Consider the following 18,613-nt stretch of genomic DNA (forward strand, 5'->3'; position numbering starts at 1 on the left):
AGTGTGCTCTGATTGGTCGGGAGTTTGTGAATCGCACTGAGCTCCGTGGAGGTGTGGTTTCCTTTTTTAGCGACAGCGAAACACAGCCAAACTCACCCTGAGCACACACAAAGTCAAAGCCGAAGTAAAAACAATAAGTGTAGCTTGATATCGAGTAAGAAAAAGGTTGATAAACGCAGTGAGAATGGGTCTGCAGAGAGAATGTCGCCACGATCCCAACTGTCTGTTATCAGCCTGCAGCCAGGGAGGAGAGATCAGCAGAGATGCCTGCACTGAGTGTGTGTGTGAGGAAGTCCGTGGATTGGTCAATTTGGACCAATCAGCGGGGGCTTAACATAACGGCTCCGCGGACGTAACGTAACGGCTCCACGGATTGGTCCATTTGGTTCCGGGTAACGCATGACATCATGCGGTACCCGGAAGAATCAATGGACAGTGACGTACAGTATCTCCGACAAGGCGTTTTGGGGAGGTATTTTCTGTGTTAAAGTTTTACTCGCTACAGGGTGTACTTTGAGGGTTTTGACTCTGCAGACCATTTACATGCATAAAAACATTCATAACACACAAGGGGACGGGTAATAACCGGAAAAGCATGACATGGGACCTTTAAGGTGAATAAAGTCATTAGGCACTTGTATTCTTTCAAGGATGTGTAAATGTTATACTTAAGTGTCATTGGAAGAGTTTCTGCTCGCAGTGATCTCTGTCAAAGCTGGCCATGAAACTTTCTCTTTCCAGATCACAACAGAATCCAGAGTCCTGTGAAAGAAATGTGTTTTTTAATACATCTGTGGCTTATATGAGGCTTCACCTAAATGAGTTAAGAATTCACAGGGCAGCTTTTCTAAGTTAATCCTTTTAGTACAACATTCCTTTCTTGTGTTTCCACAGAGGTTTTTTTTTCTTTCTAAGCCTTTGTGTGGCTATATGTCCTCATACAGTAGTCACATGTAGGGCAACCGTCACAATAAAAATGTGCATGATTGCAGAGAAAAAGAAACCCTCTTGATGTGGCAAACTTTAACAGTGCAGTCACACTAGGAAGTGATTACCCCTCCAGTTATTTTGGACTGAGGTTCTAGTCTGAAGTCACACCAGAGACTCATTGAGTCTATACTTAGACACAGCAGGCTTTGAGCTAAATGCTAACCTTAGCATGCTAAATTATCCACACTAATCATTTTCCAGGAGCAATGTTTGCATGTCACTAGTTTATTTTACCAGATTATCATGCAAACACTTCAGCAATAAAGACGAAGTACAACTGAGGCAGATGGGTCACTGGGTTTTCAGGGTTTTGGTCCTTAACTGAAGAAAACTCAACTCTAGATGAAAGGCCATGGTATCAATGACCTTATTACAATTCATCCTTTAGGATCTAATATTAATATGAATGTGTATTCAACATTTCCAAAGATGTCAAACTAATAGTGACGCAAAAGGAAAAGTCAAGGGGTGATCTAAGTCTCCAGAAACTAGTTTCTTTAACCTCCTATTGTCTTCGTTTTCCCCCCCTTACTTTGGTGTTCGCGGTCAAATTTGACCGGTCCTGTTTTAACTGCTGTTACATTAACACAAAAACCATTAATCATCACCACATTTCATTTAACACCCTTTCAAACTGTAAATATTGTATCAGACTGCTGGTATACATGAAAAATTGCAGTGAATATACAAAGAATAGACACTGAACATGTATTGCGTGTGCCAGGTGTGATCCATGTGGGGCGAGGGGCACATAAGAGTTTGTGTGTGCCAGTTGTGATTCACATGGGGGGATTGGGCACATAAGGCGGGGGGGGGGAACACATCTACAGTATGTGTGTGTGTGTGTGTGTGTGTGTGTGTGTGTGTGTGTGTGTGTGTGTGTGTGTGTGTGTGTGTGTGTGTGTGTGTGTGTGTGTGTGTGTGTGTGTGTGTGTGTGTGTGTGTGTGTGTGTGTGTGTGTGTGTGTGTGTGTGTGTGTGTGTGATCTGATCTGGATGGTTACTAATCCCTTTTCTTTATGGCGGTCATTTCTGACCGGGAACACCATGGGTGTTACAAAGTTGACTAAATCATCCAAAATGCAATGAAAGTGGTGATCCGCTATTTTCCATGTTCAAATGTCTACTGTGAAGGATATCATAAAGCCTTAATGCAATCAAATGTAAAACAAAAAAGTTATGATTGATGAAAGTAGTAAATCGGTCAGATTTGACCCGAAGACAACAGGAGGGTTAAACCATTTATTTCCAACTAACATTGCCACACTGGAAACAACAATCTGAATCTATACTTCGAAGTAAGTTAACTAAACCTTGTCTTAACCAACTATATCGTCAATGTGGTAACAATTTTAAGTAGATAACACTCGGACAGCCCAGTCCTCCACCGGGCCAATGTTGCATTCACATGCACTTCGAATTGGCCATTATATAGATAGGAAGTTGTTTGTGCAACATTGGTGTGTCCATCGGGTTTAAGGGAATCAACTTGGATGTAGACGGAAGATGTGTGACATTTTATTGTTCAGAGGATTTAAGAACAGGTCGATGTCCATTTCTGAGTTCTTGTGTTGACTTGAGGAAGAGTTCAACTTATTTTTCCCGGTCAGGATTTTTTTTACAAAACCACAAATCTTCCGCATTATTCGGCTGTCCTCCACATTTTTATTGGGTCTTCTTTGGGTCATGCCCCAGCCTTCCATTAAATTCTTTAAAAATAGGACCAGTATTTATTCCATAATCGCGCTGACAGAAAATTACATAACTTTCTTGGCGAGGTATGAAAAAAAACATGCCAACTCTGGTGCTACAAACCTCGGCCTCAATCAAGCGTATTAATGACATTATCAGTCCAACCCTATTTTTGGCTGCATTTTATAAACGTCACTCGGCTACCCCCATTGGCCTTGAGCGTTGGCACTTTCACGTGAGTCGTAAACTGCAGAACCGTCCGCGTGAACATCATTCCCACAAGATTGGGCAGTAGAGTAGATAGATATGTTAATGACTGCATAATGCACAGATGGATAATAGCCCTTCTATATTAATCAATTCCCACCACAGGCAGCACAAAAATATCCACGTAGCAGCTGGGCCCTTTGAGGCTTTGATTTGGGTTTACCATTCAACGCCATTACTGAAGCCACACAATTTAAATGTAGTCAAAGGGACTGTTAGATAAGTCAAATCTATTTCCAATGTTTTCTGCAAAGTCCCTGTGAGTATTGTGTTTTTTCTTGATTTGGTGTTGTTTATTTAAGATGGATTTACTGTATACATTTGATGCAAAAGTGCTAAAACACCTGCTTAAAAGATAAATTAATATTTAGCAATCCTGTAAACAGACTACAAAGATTCATTCTCTCCTGTGCTTTTAATTAGCTATGTGTCATTGTGGTTGAGTGTTTCATTTGCATGTGATCGTTATCAGTTAATTGCTTGTTAGTGCTGCATGCATGCAAGTGTACACACTGTTAATAGTCTTTGCTTTTCTGTAAAGTACAGTCCTTGGAATGAAATCTGTTGTATAAATAAGCTGTCTATTGGCAGGGTTGTTAATCATTGTCAGGGTGTAAAAAACATTTACGAACACTATCCTCAGGCCAAACACTGACAAATGACAAACACACACATTGTTATAAACTAGTAAAAAGGTAATGGTATTATTCACATCAAAGTCCACTTTAAGTTATCAAAATTCCACAAAAACAGCCTTTGCATTTGCTTAAGTGCATATGAGGATAAACTTGGCATTCCCAACGTCATTGTACTTCAATAGTTGAACCTGATACTTCTCATTTTATAAGATTTAAAAATTAGATTAAAAGAGTGAATACACAATGTGTGTGTGATTAACTGGATTAACCCTTATATTTTCTTTCAGCTTTTATCCATGTGTTTGGTTTGTTAGCTCAATATCAAGGATTTCATTCCAGCATAGCCTTTTTTGCATTCATCCAAAATGGTGTTCGTCCTTAGTTTAGATTATACTCAAATGATGAATGTTTTATTACTGCATGAGCGTTGTGTTATGTGCACAGTTAAGCATGTAAAGCACATTGATGGACCAAAGCAACGTGCAGGATCACTCTTTCTTATTGTTATTTGTGATTTAAAGAACGTCATCAAAGAACTCTGATCAGACCTATGCCTGGAAAATAAACGTTTACTTCTAGTCATAACAAAACGTATGTCATTGTCCAAGGTCTAGTTGAGATCGTGCTAAATCATACTGCTTGCCTGTCTCATAAGAGGCTGACTATTTGGATGGTTCTATATTAAACTGTCTTTGAGGAGCGTAGTGGAGCAAAATGTGATGATAATTTCTATTCAACTCACAGGTCTGAAATTCAGACTAACAAATTAGAAATAGATATACTTCAGTACTAGAGCACGTTATACTTGAGACAAAACGAGTGGTTTAGAGTGCTCATTCCTGACACTTGTCTTTTGCCCTCAATTTACTTTCATTTCCTGCACCTGTTCCATTGTCTTCTTGACCCTTTCACTGATTGTTTTCTCCCTTGTTGATATAACAAACTCCTTTGTCTAAATCAGGGGTCAGCAACCTTTTTGATATGAATAAAGGTGTGCCTTTACCTCACAGTCTGTAAGGAGAGAGTTCTCTTCTACCTGGTTGTAGAAAAAGCTTGTTATATAGCTAGCTGACATTAACGTTATGTCAATTTAACACTCACCTCGGCTCTTATGGAACCGACTAACTCCCCTTTTGTGTATACACAGCTCTCAACATGCCCAGACGTGTAGTAATTTTCTCCTCGTTTAATACTTTTCGCCTCATTCTGAAAGAAAGAGGTGAAATATGCTAACGTGACGGCCAGCTTGTTGTTGGTGACGTGTGTTGTGCGAGACCAGAGATGTAGTTCATTGGGCGTTTCGCACAAAAAAATGTGTTACTTCACAGTTTTACGACAATTTTATTTTTTTTGACTTACAAAATGTTCTTTTAAATTGACAAACATCATATGTGTAATTCATGGCACAAGTCAAACGGGATCGAAAGACAATCTTTCTCTCGCCATTGAATTCAATACATAACTTTTCCGAAATAAGGTCCCATGGAGTTTCACCGGAAAGGGAGGGACTTCGGCTCTCTATTATTTTCGATGGTGTTATTGTATGATCAGTGTGACAGATGAACAGATTGCCACTGGGCTTACAATTAAAGACACAGCCACGCAAAAACTGCGGCAAGTGTACGGCTCCTTATGGGTACTGGACATACACGTCTTCCTTCTGCAGGTAACGGGGAGACACGCTCTGGCGGCGGTCTCGTTCAAAATCCGAAAATACAATTTAAATATTTTGCACACTTATTCCACTTATTCCTAGTGTGTCACTGGTTACGGTGCCGTGTGCCAATGGTGGCACGCGTGCCTAGGGTTGCTGACCCCTGGTATAAAGGGTGGAATAAGCTCCCCATTGACATCAGGTTAGCAGAAACTCTGCATATCTTCTGTCGCATCCATTCTAGATTGTACCTTGGCAATTTAATAATTGCTGAAAAGAAAACAACAAAACTAACTCAAAGCACTTTTTTAGTTAATTTAGGCCTTGTAACTAATCCACCAGCACTTACTATGGTATGATCTTGCTTGAAGAGAATATATCTGCACTTTCCTTGTTGTTCAGAGTTTTAAGCTATATTGTTTTTGCACTTATTGTAAGTCGCTTTGGACAAAAGCGTCATCTAACTGATATGTAATGTAATTTAAATACAAGAGGAAAATCAGACCTTAATGGCAGGCTGTAACTTTGACATTTTCCGGTAGATCCTTTTAATGAAAAAACTATGACTACAAAATAGTATTTGAACCCTTTTGAATATGAACCTAGAACCAGCAGCATCCATCATATAACTTAATCTTTAAAAGAGCTTTACGTGCATTCTCTCAACATTTTACATTTACCAATTAGCCCATATGTCTTTCAGCATGAAACCCCCTTTGTCCAAATGCAAACAAGTGAGAGTTAATCAAACAAATGGCTGTCAAAGCCTGATACTGGAGAGGCTCTGCTCTGAATAATGGATCCCTCCATCTGCAGCTTGTACTCTGCCACTATGGCACCAGGAGCTAATCCGGCCCATGATAAAGTTCTCAGTTGATTGAAGAACATGTTGTTCCCTTGTTTATACAGACCCCCTGTATTAAAGGTTGTGTGGCAATATATATTATTCATTTACTGCAAAGCTTTGATTTGGTTTTCTTTTTCTTTTTTCAAGATATAAAGTTCAAGTCAAGTCATCTTATTTTGGCAAAACATTAATTCTATATAATTAAAAAGTTATGCACTTAAACTTCAGAAAACATGCAAATAGACAAAATACAGGCTCATTAAAAAACAATTAAACCAATTAGGCAGAAAATAGAGAGAAAACAATCAAATACAGAAATGCTGCAAGAAGAAGAAACAGTTTGCAGCGGATATTAAAAAGTGAAGCACACGGCGGGACACGCTTGCTGTCACCATGGTTTGTGACCCATGTTTTCAATGTCTGATTGTTAATGAGTACCAACCATGCAGCCACGAAATAAATGTTTCAAAACAGCATTCAGTTGTACAGTCTTACTGTTCTTTGGCACTGTGTTCCAGAGAAATGTTTGTTTGGGCCTTGGCATTTTCATCTCAATGATAAAGATCTATTATTGTTTCTGTGCCCTTCCTTTGGAGTTGATGTGTTTTGGGGGCTTGAGGGAGGAACAATCTGAACATTCTTTCCCTCACCTGGCCCTAAACAACAGACAGAGCTGTCAGCGAAAATAATATAAGTTTGCTGAGACCGGTTGTGTAAAAGAGGCCAAATGATTTAAGCCCGGCCAAGTCTCCAGACTCACCTCCAGGCAGCGTTGCCCCATACTGAATGATACTCTCACTCTAAATGCAGTTTTTACACTACAAACTGCTCGCTTTGGGCCAGACCTCTGAATCCACCCACTACACCCATTTGATCACTTTGTATGGCATCAGAATCTACAGTTTATTGGTTGGCTTATAGATATGATAGACACTGTTTTAAATCATACCATCGTATTTTAAAGATAGATTGTGACAACATTTGGTGCAGAAATTCATTGTCTCCAGAAAATGAATCTTATAACTTTTCATCTAGCACCATCATCAAAAGTATTGACTTTCCCACTTTTTGTTTAGCACTAATGACAAATGTTATTCATGATAACATTCAGAGACTCTAAGTCTTGATTGTTGATAACAGAAATGTAAAAATATCACATTTAATGACATTTTTGGCCAATAATGATAGTTACTTCAAAATGAGTCAATTTTCAATCATACTAAAGGTTCTGTAACACCTGTATCTTGTATGTAGATCATTATGACCCGGAAAAGATAACATTGATTATTAAGAAGATGCTAATTATATTTACACGACTCAAGTTAAACAGCCTTGCATAGTCATCACTAGTCAGATGAGAAATTATTATTGATTATTAATGATTATTTTTACATTACATTGCAATATTGTCAACATGTCAATATTCTGCTTGTATAAAAATGATTACTTTATGTGAATAAACATTTAATATGTCACAGATCAGGCAGCAACCACTCTAATATTGATCACAACATGCCCTTTGGCTAAGCATCCCCATTGACTCTGTTCATTTTCCAGCTACACTTCTAGTACAAAAGCCCTTGTAATGCCCTCGATAAAAGATATGCTTGTAATAACAGGTAAAGCAGTTAATCTACATTCAATCTGTTACTATGACATGTCCCATTAGTCACAAAAATAGGCACAATCGTATATACAGTAGTCAGGTAGTGAAATGTAAGCGTGTGGGAAGGCAAATGCATTGAAAACTCTCTTAAATGGAAATGGAGGATAGGAAGCTTTGTTGTAGGGGCAGTGGGTTTTAACTGGCGACACTCCCGTTCCCAAGCCAAGTTCCTACGGACTGAGCTAAAGCCACCAAAACTAAATAACAAACTATGGTTAAATTGACATAAAATAAATATGACTTTGCACACTGAGATACATTTATAGTTATAGTACTACGTTAGTGCAGGAAACCCCTAGTGGTTTGTTTACATCCATATTTTCCTCTGGTTGGCTCATGCTTAATATTGATGTCTCTGTGTCATATTAATTTCAGTGGGAAAGTGTTAGAACAGTGGTGCATGCATGAGGTAAAACAGTGACCCAGTCATAGTAAAACAGCTAGGTAAATATAAAGAAATTAAATATCTTAAAAATATTAATCCCGATTATCAGGGACAATTCCAATTTAACTACAGCAATTATTTGTATTCTAATCTGCTATTTCTGTTTACCAAGGCAGCAGAGTGCTCAGTATGAGGTTGAGAAGCCGAGGTTGACCTCAAGTTCTGTTGACCATCCCTCTTATCCTGCTCGAGGAGAAGGTGAGGCCACTCATCCTCATGACACTGCTAGTGATACCATTGTACTTGTCTTATAGATTCATCATTGTAATGTATGTAGTTTTATGCCTTTTTTCCTTCTTATCTTGTTCTTCAAGTTAATAGTAGTACCTGTTGGTGTCATTTCTTTTTAGACTGGAACCCCCACAGCCTTTCATCACAACATGATTTACTTCTGGATTTAGACACAAACAGCTCATATTTGAAACATATTCACTAACTCACTTTCCAAACTTCTCAGCTGCCCAAACTCGCCTCAACCCTTTGTGCCGGGCTCCCGGGGAAGCTGACTCATGATCATCATCACAGTGGGACATTTGCATTTCAGGTCTATTTTTCATCCGATCTCTTTTTCCTCCTCAAAGGAGAGGCACTTTGATGTCCTTCAAATCTCATTATGGCTGGGGCTCAGCACCGGCAAAGACTGATTTCCTCTGGTTTTGCAGTGGTGGGATGAACTGAGGGAGGCAAAATCCCTGTGGAGCCAAATCCGAATGGATATGGCTGGTCGTGCGGGGAACTCTTTGAAACGCACAGCATCAAGAGCCTCATTCCATCATTGAAAAGTACCTTGTTTAGCAATGATTAGCAAGACCCAGTGTGGCAGAGAGGCATAGAAGGTATTCAAAATCAGTTACACTTCACATGCAAATACAGACAGATACACTGAGAAGCATTATCTCCATATAGTGACCCTGTTTTTTATCCAATTACTGCAGTTTCAGATACTGTAAATAGATTCCAAACGCAAAAGACAGCCATTTCTGTGAAAAAGCTCAACAAATTCCACGCATTATGCCTGCACAGCACTTAACAGCATAGATCCGAAGTTAAGCCCCAAGCCTGTTTTTCAGGTTTCAGGATTGAAAATGACATTCCCAGAACAAAGGACCATATCTTCCCTTCTAAAAGGGTTAAATTAATAATCTGCTTTCTCAAAGTAATGATAAACCTGTGAGTTGGATGTAGAAAAGTCAGAATCAATAGATGTTTTTTTATTTTAAAGAAAATTCAGATTGAACATGGTAAAAAACTGTAAATTATAGTGTCAGTCCAAAAAATATTTTGTACTTATAGTGAAAACTAACCTTGGATGATGGGTTAGTAGACTAAAAGCTTTAGGAATCCAAAGTATAACATATAATAAGTACCCTGTATCAAGATTGATGCAAAACAAGTGATATTTGACCTTTTTAGACAGATTTAGCAAAAAAAAACTCTTCTGGGGCCATTTGGGTGGATTTTCTTTATCTCTGGCCCCCCTTGCTCGATTTTGACATGTGACATCTCTTTCTGACCGTTAGAGCCAATAGAATCGAAGGGAAATTGTCCCGCACACACTCATGTTAAAGAAAAAAAGATGGCGTCTTTGCACATTCAATCTTGCTATAGAGCGTAGGAATGGCCTGCTCTGATATTTGAAAACGGAATTGCAGTTTTATTGCTTATAGATTATCAGAACATTTCAAAGGGGACACAGTCACATTGGATATTAACCTATGGATTAACTACAGCATCGTTTTTATCGTTTTAATGCCATTGAAGATCAGTTTTGACCAGACAAAACCAAGGTAAGCCATGTTAGCGTTTTAGGCTACCTAGCGCAACATGTTTTGATGTACGTTTTTGTTGATAACGTTGCGAGTTTGTATCTTTCAGTGTTGAGGTGGGCACCGTTAGATTCTGTGTCTTTACGATCATAAACGATGTGTTGGATGTGCAGCTAGGATAAGTAATAAGGGAGCTAGGAGTGATATTCGGTGCAGTAATAGGTTAGCATCTTTTGCTCGGCTAATTCAGAGGGTCAGTGTTAGCATTGTGTGTTTTTTTTTGTTTTTTTAAATGAAAAAGATCAGTTAAATGTTGAAAAAAAGTTTTTTCCCGTTATATCGATATAAAATATTCATAGTTCATTAAATATTAAGGTTCCTTAGACGTTGTTTCCTGAAAATGACGCGATTTCTGCCCCGGAACAGGGTCCGCTTAAGAGGTGGGGTAGGTAATTTTGGAGAAACCAGCTTGAGTGCGCTAGAATTTGAAAATACACAACCGGAGAAAATCTGCCACTTCCTTACAGAGCCCCTCCTCCAACACACAAAAATGCGCACATGACCGATGAGGGCACGAGATAAGTTTGTGCACAGATGGAAGACTGACAGGCAGGTAGGCCATCCAGTTATTTTAGACGGGCTGGCTGCTTTTTACAGTACTACGGCTTCCACAGATGACATTTTTTTATGGATTCTTTGTCAAAGCACTTAAGATATTCATTGCTATCGGGATGTTAAGAGCATTCCATGGAATATATAACAAAAAGTGTATCTCAAGCCGGTTTCTCAAACTTACCTACCCCACCTTTAAAGAGTGAGATATTTTTCATAGGAGCTGCCGAAGTCCTAAACAGAGCTGTAAATATTGAACTTAGTTTGCCAGGTGGAATGAAACACAAGTCCAAAGGCAGGGCCGGCCAGTAGCACTGGCGTTATAGATGTTGGCCTAGGGCGCGAGATCTGGGGAGGCGCTGCGCTGGTAGAAAAACATTTTTGACCGTTGGTGCTCATCCTAATTTTCGGCCTTGATGTAACAACATTCATAATTAAGTAAATGTAACACCCACCCCGGTTACACTTTTCATTTGCCCTGTACGATGGGCGCTGTAAGTGATGAAAATGGGGGATGTTGGCTTATCTGGCGCCCGCAGCTCACGGCCAAAGTGCGAGTGAGCTTGGGAGCGAATGAGGGAGAGAGGGAGGGTGCACCGGTACCGGCGCTGTTGTTATTAGAATCTAGTGCTAGCTGCTCTAACGGATATTAGAAGAAGATGTTTCTACAATAATGTGGAGGGCTAGTCCTCTCCAGTCAGACTGAGAGGCTGATAACTACAGCTCAGTGAGGTAAAGGACTCTGAGTGTTTAGATAGTTAACTTTAGTCTAAGTTATCTCAGTGGGTCTCAAACGGTTTGGTCACAATTTATGTAAACAAATATTTCCAAGGCACTCCTTTATAATTATTGGGATAAAACAGGTTTGAAATCATTTCAATGTATACTATAGGACAGTAAACCAAAAATATTGTTTTAAACTGGAGAGATTAAAAAAAATGCACGAATAAATAAATGTTAATAGGTCAAATAAGATATGAATGAACAACAAAAATAAAATAAGTTACATTTATTTGTTATTGGCTATGGTAGGTTATTGGTTATGTTCACATACTTATTTGATTAATAAAATATAAACCAATCTTTTTCATATGGGTGTTTAGAGTTGTACCTCCTAGATCTAGTAGTAATTCTGCTTAAAGTGCACCAGATTGAAGCATTTTACTTTAAAGGTCACATGTCATGGCCATTTCCACTGATCATAATTCCATTGTTGAGGTATACTAAAATAGAAAAATACTGTGCAATTTTCCAAACTCACATTGGTTTCGCATACAGCATCTCTGTAAAGTATGTGTATTCAGCAGTATTCACTTTCTCCACTAAACGGCTCACTGCAGCTCCTTGATTGATTTCCTTGTTTAGCGATACACAGTCAAACAAAGCCAAATTCAACCTGAACACACACAAAGTCACAGCCGAAATAAAAACAATAAGTGTGGCTTGATATTGACATGTGACCTTTAAAATGTTAAAAAAATCTTCCCGGGGGGGGCATGCCTCCGGACCCCCCTAGAGGATGTGACGTCCACCCCCCATTCTATTGTGTATTCCTTGGATACTCTATTGATCTTTATCTTTTCTATTGTACGATTCTCTGGCTGGGGCGCCAACTCAAATCTCGCCTAGGGCTGCAAATTGTCTAGAGCCGGCCCTGTCCAAAGGAATACTAACATCTCTCCTTATCTGCTCAATGGCACAAATAAACTGTTTGCTCAAAGCTCACCATAACCAATGTATGAGGTCAGTGTAATATGTTGTGTTTACAGCTTGTTCAACTACCTCAAAATACCATGGGAAAAAAATCTGGTTTAATGGGGCTAAAAAGAAGCTCTGAATAGGAAGAGCTTGTCAATCCTAACTTTAAGAATCAAAATTAAACTTTGTAAGAACAGTACAACTACTATGTGTTGTTTGATGGATCTTCATCAGGTTTTTAAAGTCTTATAAAAATACTGTCCATTTTCATTCATGGTTTTATTGTATGACCATTTATCTCTATATTTTTGTAAATCAGCAATAGGTGTTTCGGATGGAAAAACTGTCAATAATGCAACTTTTGTTAGATTAATAAATGAAGGAAAAATACATCAAAGTATTTTAGTGATCCAACAACAATCTTTGCCTGTGGTATGTTAGATAGCAGAATAGTGAAATCTATCGTAGAATCACACGGCAAAAACATAAATAAAACAAACAATAACACTTTTTTAATGCAAGTACCGATTAACTTGAGAGTGTATGTTAATTGCAAGGGAGTAAATAAGTATCAAATTGGCTCACGAATGAATCGAAACAATAACACTGACCCGCTTCTGGGCCACTAAAAAACATGCATGTTGTTCTCAAGTTGGCCATTTGCCTGACGAAGATAAGGGCTCAAATACTGCCTTTCCAAGTCTATTCCTAAATTAAAGTTGCAAGCTTTGTGGATCATAAGAGGAAAGACTGAGCTTGGGATTTGGTGGTATTTAGGTGGACTCCCAGGGGTAAGATAAGACACTTTAAGAGTATGTCCCCCCAGGCCTGAGGTGTGAACCCTCACCAGAGAGAAATCATTACTGTGGCGACAAAAGCCTGTAGGAAGTCTACACCCGCTGGAACGTCAATGAGGGAACGTACAATGTAGATAAAGCATCAATAATTAACCAGAGAATCCCTTCCACTTAAAACCGATCCTAATGAGCGGACTAATCTTAAATGATATGTACATGTTTATACATCAAGTGTCATTACATTCATTTTCCATTCATCAGCCCATTATTCACAACAATCAACTTTGATCTGACAGCAGCAGCAGTTACACAGCGTGTCAAATGGACAAGTGATTGCAGAAATGAACTCTGTGATCGGATTTTGGCGTGAAATTATATTTGTGTTCAAATATTTGAAGCTGTTCTCTGTGTTTATGTCCAGCCAGCTGCCAAACCACAACATATGGAAGCTGGAGGGGTTGAGTGTGGGTGGGATGCAGTCAAACTGCTTCTCTAGGAGCTTTTGCTCCAGAGACTAATGGTAAGGAGGACAAACATTTATTCAGCGCTGCTATATTAATGGTGAGAGCCGAATACAAGTCAGGGTTGATGGTAGAGCCCTGTTTATCCACACGTCTCAGAGATAGCCGAGCTCTATTGGTGGCAAAATAATGTGCCTCTTACACACTTATAATAATAATAATAATAATAATGCATTTTATTTATATAGAATGCATTATTATTATTATTATAAGTTATCCCCCTCGTCTCTGAATCCTCTGCTGCCAGAACATCCATTTATATGTACATTCTTTCTCCATTTCAGGCAAACACAGAGCGAGTGGGTGTGTGCGCACCACATGTTTCTTCTCCCGTCTATTGTGTAGCACCCAGTAGAAGATGTACAAAAGGTACCATTCGATGGACTCTTGTCTGGACACAATCCCAGTGTCGATCGACCTCGGCTGTTCTGACTGACAGGATGATTTGCACCAAGGCTTTGTGGTGGGTTTTTAGTAAGCAACGTCAACATGTGTGCCAAGATCACATGGCCGTGCACTCGCATTACGACAACACACATGCAAGCAACTCAGGGACTACAGACAAAAATGAGAAGTGATAGGAGACACATGGAAACAAAAAGGAAAAAGACGAGTTGAAAATACTAAACTGTGTGAAGAATTGTTATGGGAAAATACGAACAAAAGAATAAAAAGACTTGTGGCTGGGGATCAAGTAAAAGCACACATACTGTAAGAAGCTCTTCAACAGTGTAATGTTTCAAAAGGAATGCTTCATTTGTGCTATGCTGAACAGAAGTCTGCGTCTGTGCATTTAGTTGATATTCCTAAAGCGTGATGAGCTTTGCTTTTTTGTTCTACCATAAAGAGAGCCTTCAGGCATCACATAAATATGTAAGGGCATTGTTTTTATTGAAGTCTGCTCCAATAAATAGAGAAAGAATATCTGGAAAACAGTTAGTTATTCAGTACAGCTTTGATGATTTGGGATTTTAGCATAATTTGCACAGTTGACAGACGACTGGATGTCTATCACTGACCCACTGCCTTTCGTAAAACACTTACTTGTGAGTGTAAATTGGCTTTAAGGTGAGAATTAAATGCGTGTCAAATTCTTCATGACCTGAAGGCTGAAAGACTTTTTGACCCTTTTCTTCAGCTTTCTCCCTGTTAATACGCAATGACTCCTTTCTCTAGGTGGATGTTAAAAGTTTCAATAGGAGTCACTGCGTAATAAAACCGTTTTTGTGGGTAGTGGTTACTATACACTGCAGTGTTTTATGAAGAAGAGCAATACCACTTTCATATCAAGTGATTAAGATGGGTCTGGAGCTAGAAAGTAGATAGCCTAGGCCCTAGATGCTTAGCAAACTGGACTGGAAAAAGAGGGAAGCTAATAGCTTGGTTATTTTAAATAATCTAACAAATAAAAAAGATACACATCAGCTATTAATCACACTGGGAAGACAACTGGAAGGACTGGAAGATCACTAACCACTGCTGGTATTGTCCATTTTAGTACAAAGCTAAGCTAAGATCAGGTTTCATTTGAATCACACAAAGGCATGAGGGGTAAGGACTTCCTCATACGACTTTAGGCAAGTACTGTAAACAAACAAGTTAGATCTCTCGCTTTAATGTTTGGTCGACTGTTTTTTTGCTGCCTATTAATTTTAAGCAGTGCTAGCAACATGGATATATGGATTGCAATGTCATTTTACCCACCCCTTTGGTCCAATGTAATAACTCTGCCCTAAAGTGGCAGACATAACATCAAATTGTGTCCCCAAATGCTTGAAAAAGGTTCAACCAAGGCATGCATGTTTCATCACAAAGTTGTCATTGCTGCAGAAGATTTTAAAATAGAAGTGTAGGAGTGTTTACATGAGGCCTAGATGCTAGTTATCTCATATACGAGTTTACAGAAGGAGAAAAGACTGCTTCAGGTTTGAACAAGGTTCTATAACCTCCAGAGTAATAGCAGTAATTCAGGTGTTGACACAAAGCTGTTAATGGAACCATGGTTGAAAAGTATATGAGAATTGCACGTCTGAAGATAATATTTCACTCGGTATCTGTCTATATTTAAGACGCCTGCCTGAGAGAAGAAAAAAATGATGCCTTGATTGAACAGCAGGAACACAAATGTCAAAGACTGAATTTAGCTGCATTGTTTGCTCCCACCATTTAGTGATGCAGCTATGTGAAGCTATGCATACAAATAACAATTGTAATAGCAAGACAATAATTTATCTTTGCCCGAATGAGGCGCATGTCAGAATACAAAAACAGAATTTGAGAGGGAGAATAATTATTTGGAGAACCGTCAGCAGATAATAGCTCTGCATCAGGTGCAAACATGTCTTGTGGCCATTGTTGGATGAAGTTATGGTAAACACTGCAGAACAATAGGGAGGTATTTTCTTCCAAGCAGTGATGTGGGTTAACATTTTTATTGAGAAAAGGTCTGTAGAAGGTACTCAGGTAAACAATGGATAAAATAACAATTGTGTACCACGAGATAACAAAATGTAAAGATTCCAAGTTTCTGATTTGCAGAGCGGAGGGAGCAGTTATTTGTAAGAATATCTATTTGAGAGTTGATGAATGAGTTTGAGGTGACAGTGACAGCCGAGTTATTTTTGATATATTGTCAATCTGTTGGAATCTACATGACTGTTGAGCACGACGTCTCATGTGGAAACATATTTGAAGAAGAATAAAGTCTGAGGGTGCTTTGTGATATATTTTCCAACAAGGAGCACTTTGGGGCTGTAGATCGACATCGCTTCTGCGTAAAGACGAGTAACATTTAAAATCTTACAAGACATAAAAATGAAATGTTCCGATATTTCAATTGTGGAAATGCTTTTCCAGCTAGTCTTACATTCTTGATATCCTGCAACACTTTCATTCCTGGCAGAGCTTTTCATTGTCAGAACAAATGACCTGACGGTTATGGCTCAGTGTGATGCCCTGTGCTGCACATTTGAGCCGGCTGCAATCACACACTCTGTAGGCAACCGAGAGTAATGTACTGTGAGGGGGCATCCATAGTGTCTGTTTGTGCACAATGTGCTCATGTGTCCATGGCTACAGAGTTAATGGCAAACAGAGCGAGAAACAATCACATACCCTTCAGACTGTGTTTTTATGTCGAGGCTCAGAGGACAGAAAAGTGTGAAAGCTGCACTGAAATAAAATGGACCCATTGTTTGTCCGAGATGCGAGGCGTCAACAGTTCGCCTGTTCACTGTGATTCACTACAGCAATGCATGTTCACTTTTTCTTTCGATAAATATTACCATGTGTGTCCATTCAAACTGACTATAGTAACTTTTATCTGCGCAAGGTTTGTCACCAGAGTGCTGTATTCCTTATGTCTCTACTAGAGTGCATCGCCTGAGTCAAAAGTGTGGCTGAATCTCTCATTGCTCAGATTGAAGAAACACAACTAGACATTGCTGCACATTGCTAAGCAGGTGCAGGTGTTTTTTCATGATCAACCTAGCGTGTGTAGCATTGGTCGGGGTATGCCCATATCCAGAATTATCAACGAGAGAGAAAGAGTAGATGTCCTTTCAACTCCTTTCCAGAATCATAGTGTTGTTACATATTTTAAGATGTAACATGTCAATTAACTGAACAGCCTTTCATGCCCAAATGAAAATTAGGGTTCATCATACCTCTAAGTGTCCCTCATCTCTTTTCAAGTGTCTAGAATGATGGCCTGTGTTTTGGCTCCTGGGATCCTCTGCATACTAATGCTGTTGTTTGACGGAACATACAGCCTCCAGATTCCCGCTGCTATCACTTTTCCTCTTCTGCCAAGCAGGACGCCAACTAATACTGTACATGGGCTGAGTGTGTGATTGACAGGTGGTGGGAGAGCATGATAACAGACAATCATGAGTGTGTGTGTAATTTGTGTATCTACAATATGTGTGTGCGTGTGCCAGGACAGAGGCATGTCCAAAGCTGGTTTCTCTCTGCAATGCGTCACGATCCCACATGCAAACCCAGCGCCTGGCAGCACTTAACAGGCCTGCATATTCTGCACATAAACGTGCCTCAAACACATGCCAGCCATTCTGCCTGGGAGCTGGCATGGGTATGAAGACAATTCTGAATAATGTTGGTCCATACAAGTGTTTGGAAGTGTGTTTTAGTATATGAGAGAGAGAGAGAGAGAGAGAGAGAAAGAGAAAGAGAGAGAGAGAGAGAGAGAGAGAGAGAGAGAGAGAGAGAGACAAAGAGTGTTGGCAGAATAGCGGAGTGCTATAGGGAGAACACTTCACTCTGTAGCTGTGCTATGCCCACAAGGAGTACACATATTCACAGACAGACACACACACTGAAACACACAGTATTGTTCTCCATTAAAAGCTGATTCAAAGGGGGAATTAGAAGAATTCACATTTTGATAATTAATCTCATTGTTAGCAATTTACTGTTGTGTCTCCATTTGGAAAGGAACAAATATAATTGTTCAGTGCAATTCATTTTATTTGTACACACAACATGCTATGATGTTGATATGTAAGACTAACGTGCAGCGGGGCAGTCATTAATGAAAAAAGGACACCGAGACGGTGATCAGGATCCCAACATGATCACAATTAATCAATATTCTCCCGTTAAATGTACCGGACTTATTTCTGCAGATTGACATGACTTCACATCCCTTTATCCTACTTAGCAACGGTCTGCGGTTTAGCAACATTCTGTTAGCAATAATTAAAATACTCTAAAATGTGCAAATTGACCAATCAGAATAGAGTAATCAACTCAGCGGTGTAACAAATACTTATATTTGTAAAGTTTACCGCAACAGGCAACATATGGCCTGAAAATGAAAGACGCCACCCACGTGCTTTTATCCTGAATTCTTTCTAATGCCAGCAAGGGGAGACTCTATTAACGAAAACACAAAAGAAGCGTAATGAAAAGAATGACCTTACTTCTCACCTGATTTGTTAATGCAGTAAGTAAACATTGCCATGAGAAAGTGTATATTTAAGCACAGCTAAGAAGATCAACTT

The 18,613-nt window shown here is 39.3% G+C and overlaps 1 protein-coding gene across 3 annotated transcripts in view; it reads right to left on the reverse strand.

The window, feature by feature from the left end:
- Positions 1 to 18,613, reverse strand: part of thrab (thyroid hormone receptor alpha b) — a 216,573-nt gene that overhangs the window by 143,465 nt on the left and 54,495 nt on the right. The window contains exon 1 of one of the 3 annotated variants that reach the window (XM_079660060.1): positions 669 to 688. The exons of the other annotated variants lie outside the window; for them this stretch is intronic. The gene's annotated coding sequence lies outside the window, so the exon portion shown is untranslated. Of the gene's footprint in view, positions 1 to 668; positions 689 to 18,613 lie in introns of those variants that run through there. 3 annotated transcript variants of the gene reach the window in all.

This window comes from Notothenia rossii (genome assembly GCF_949606895.1).
Source record: "Notothenia rossii genome assembly, chromosome: 11".
Taxonomy (NCBI): Eukaryota; Metazoa; Chordata; class Actinopteri; order Perciformes; family Nototheniidae; genus Notothenia; species Notothenia rossii.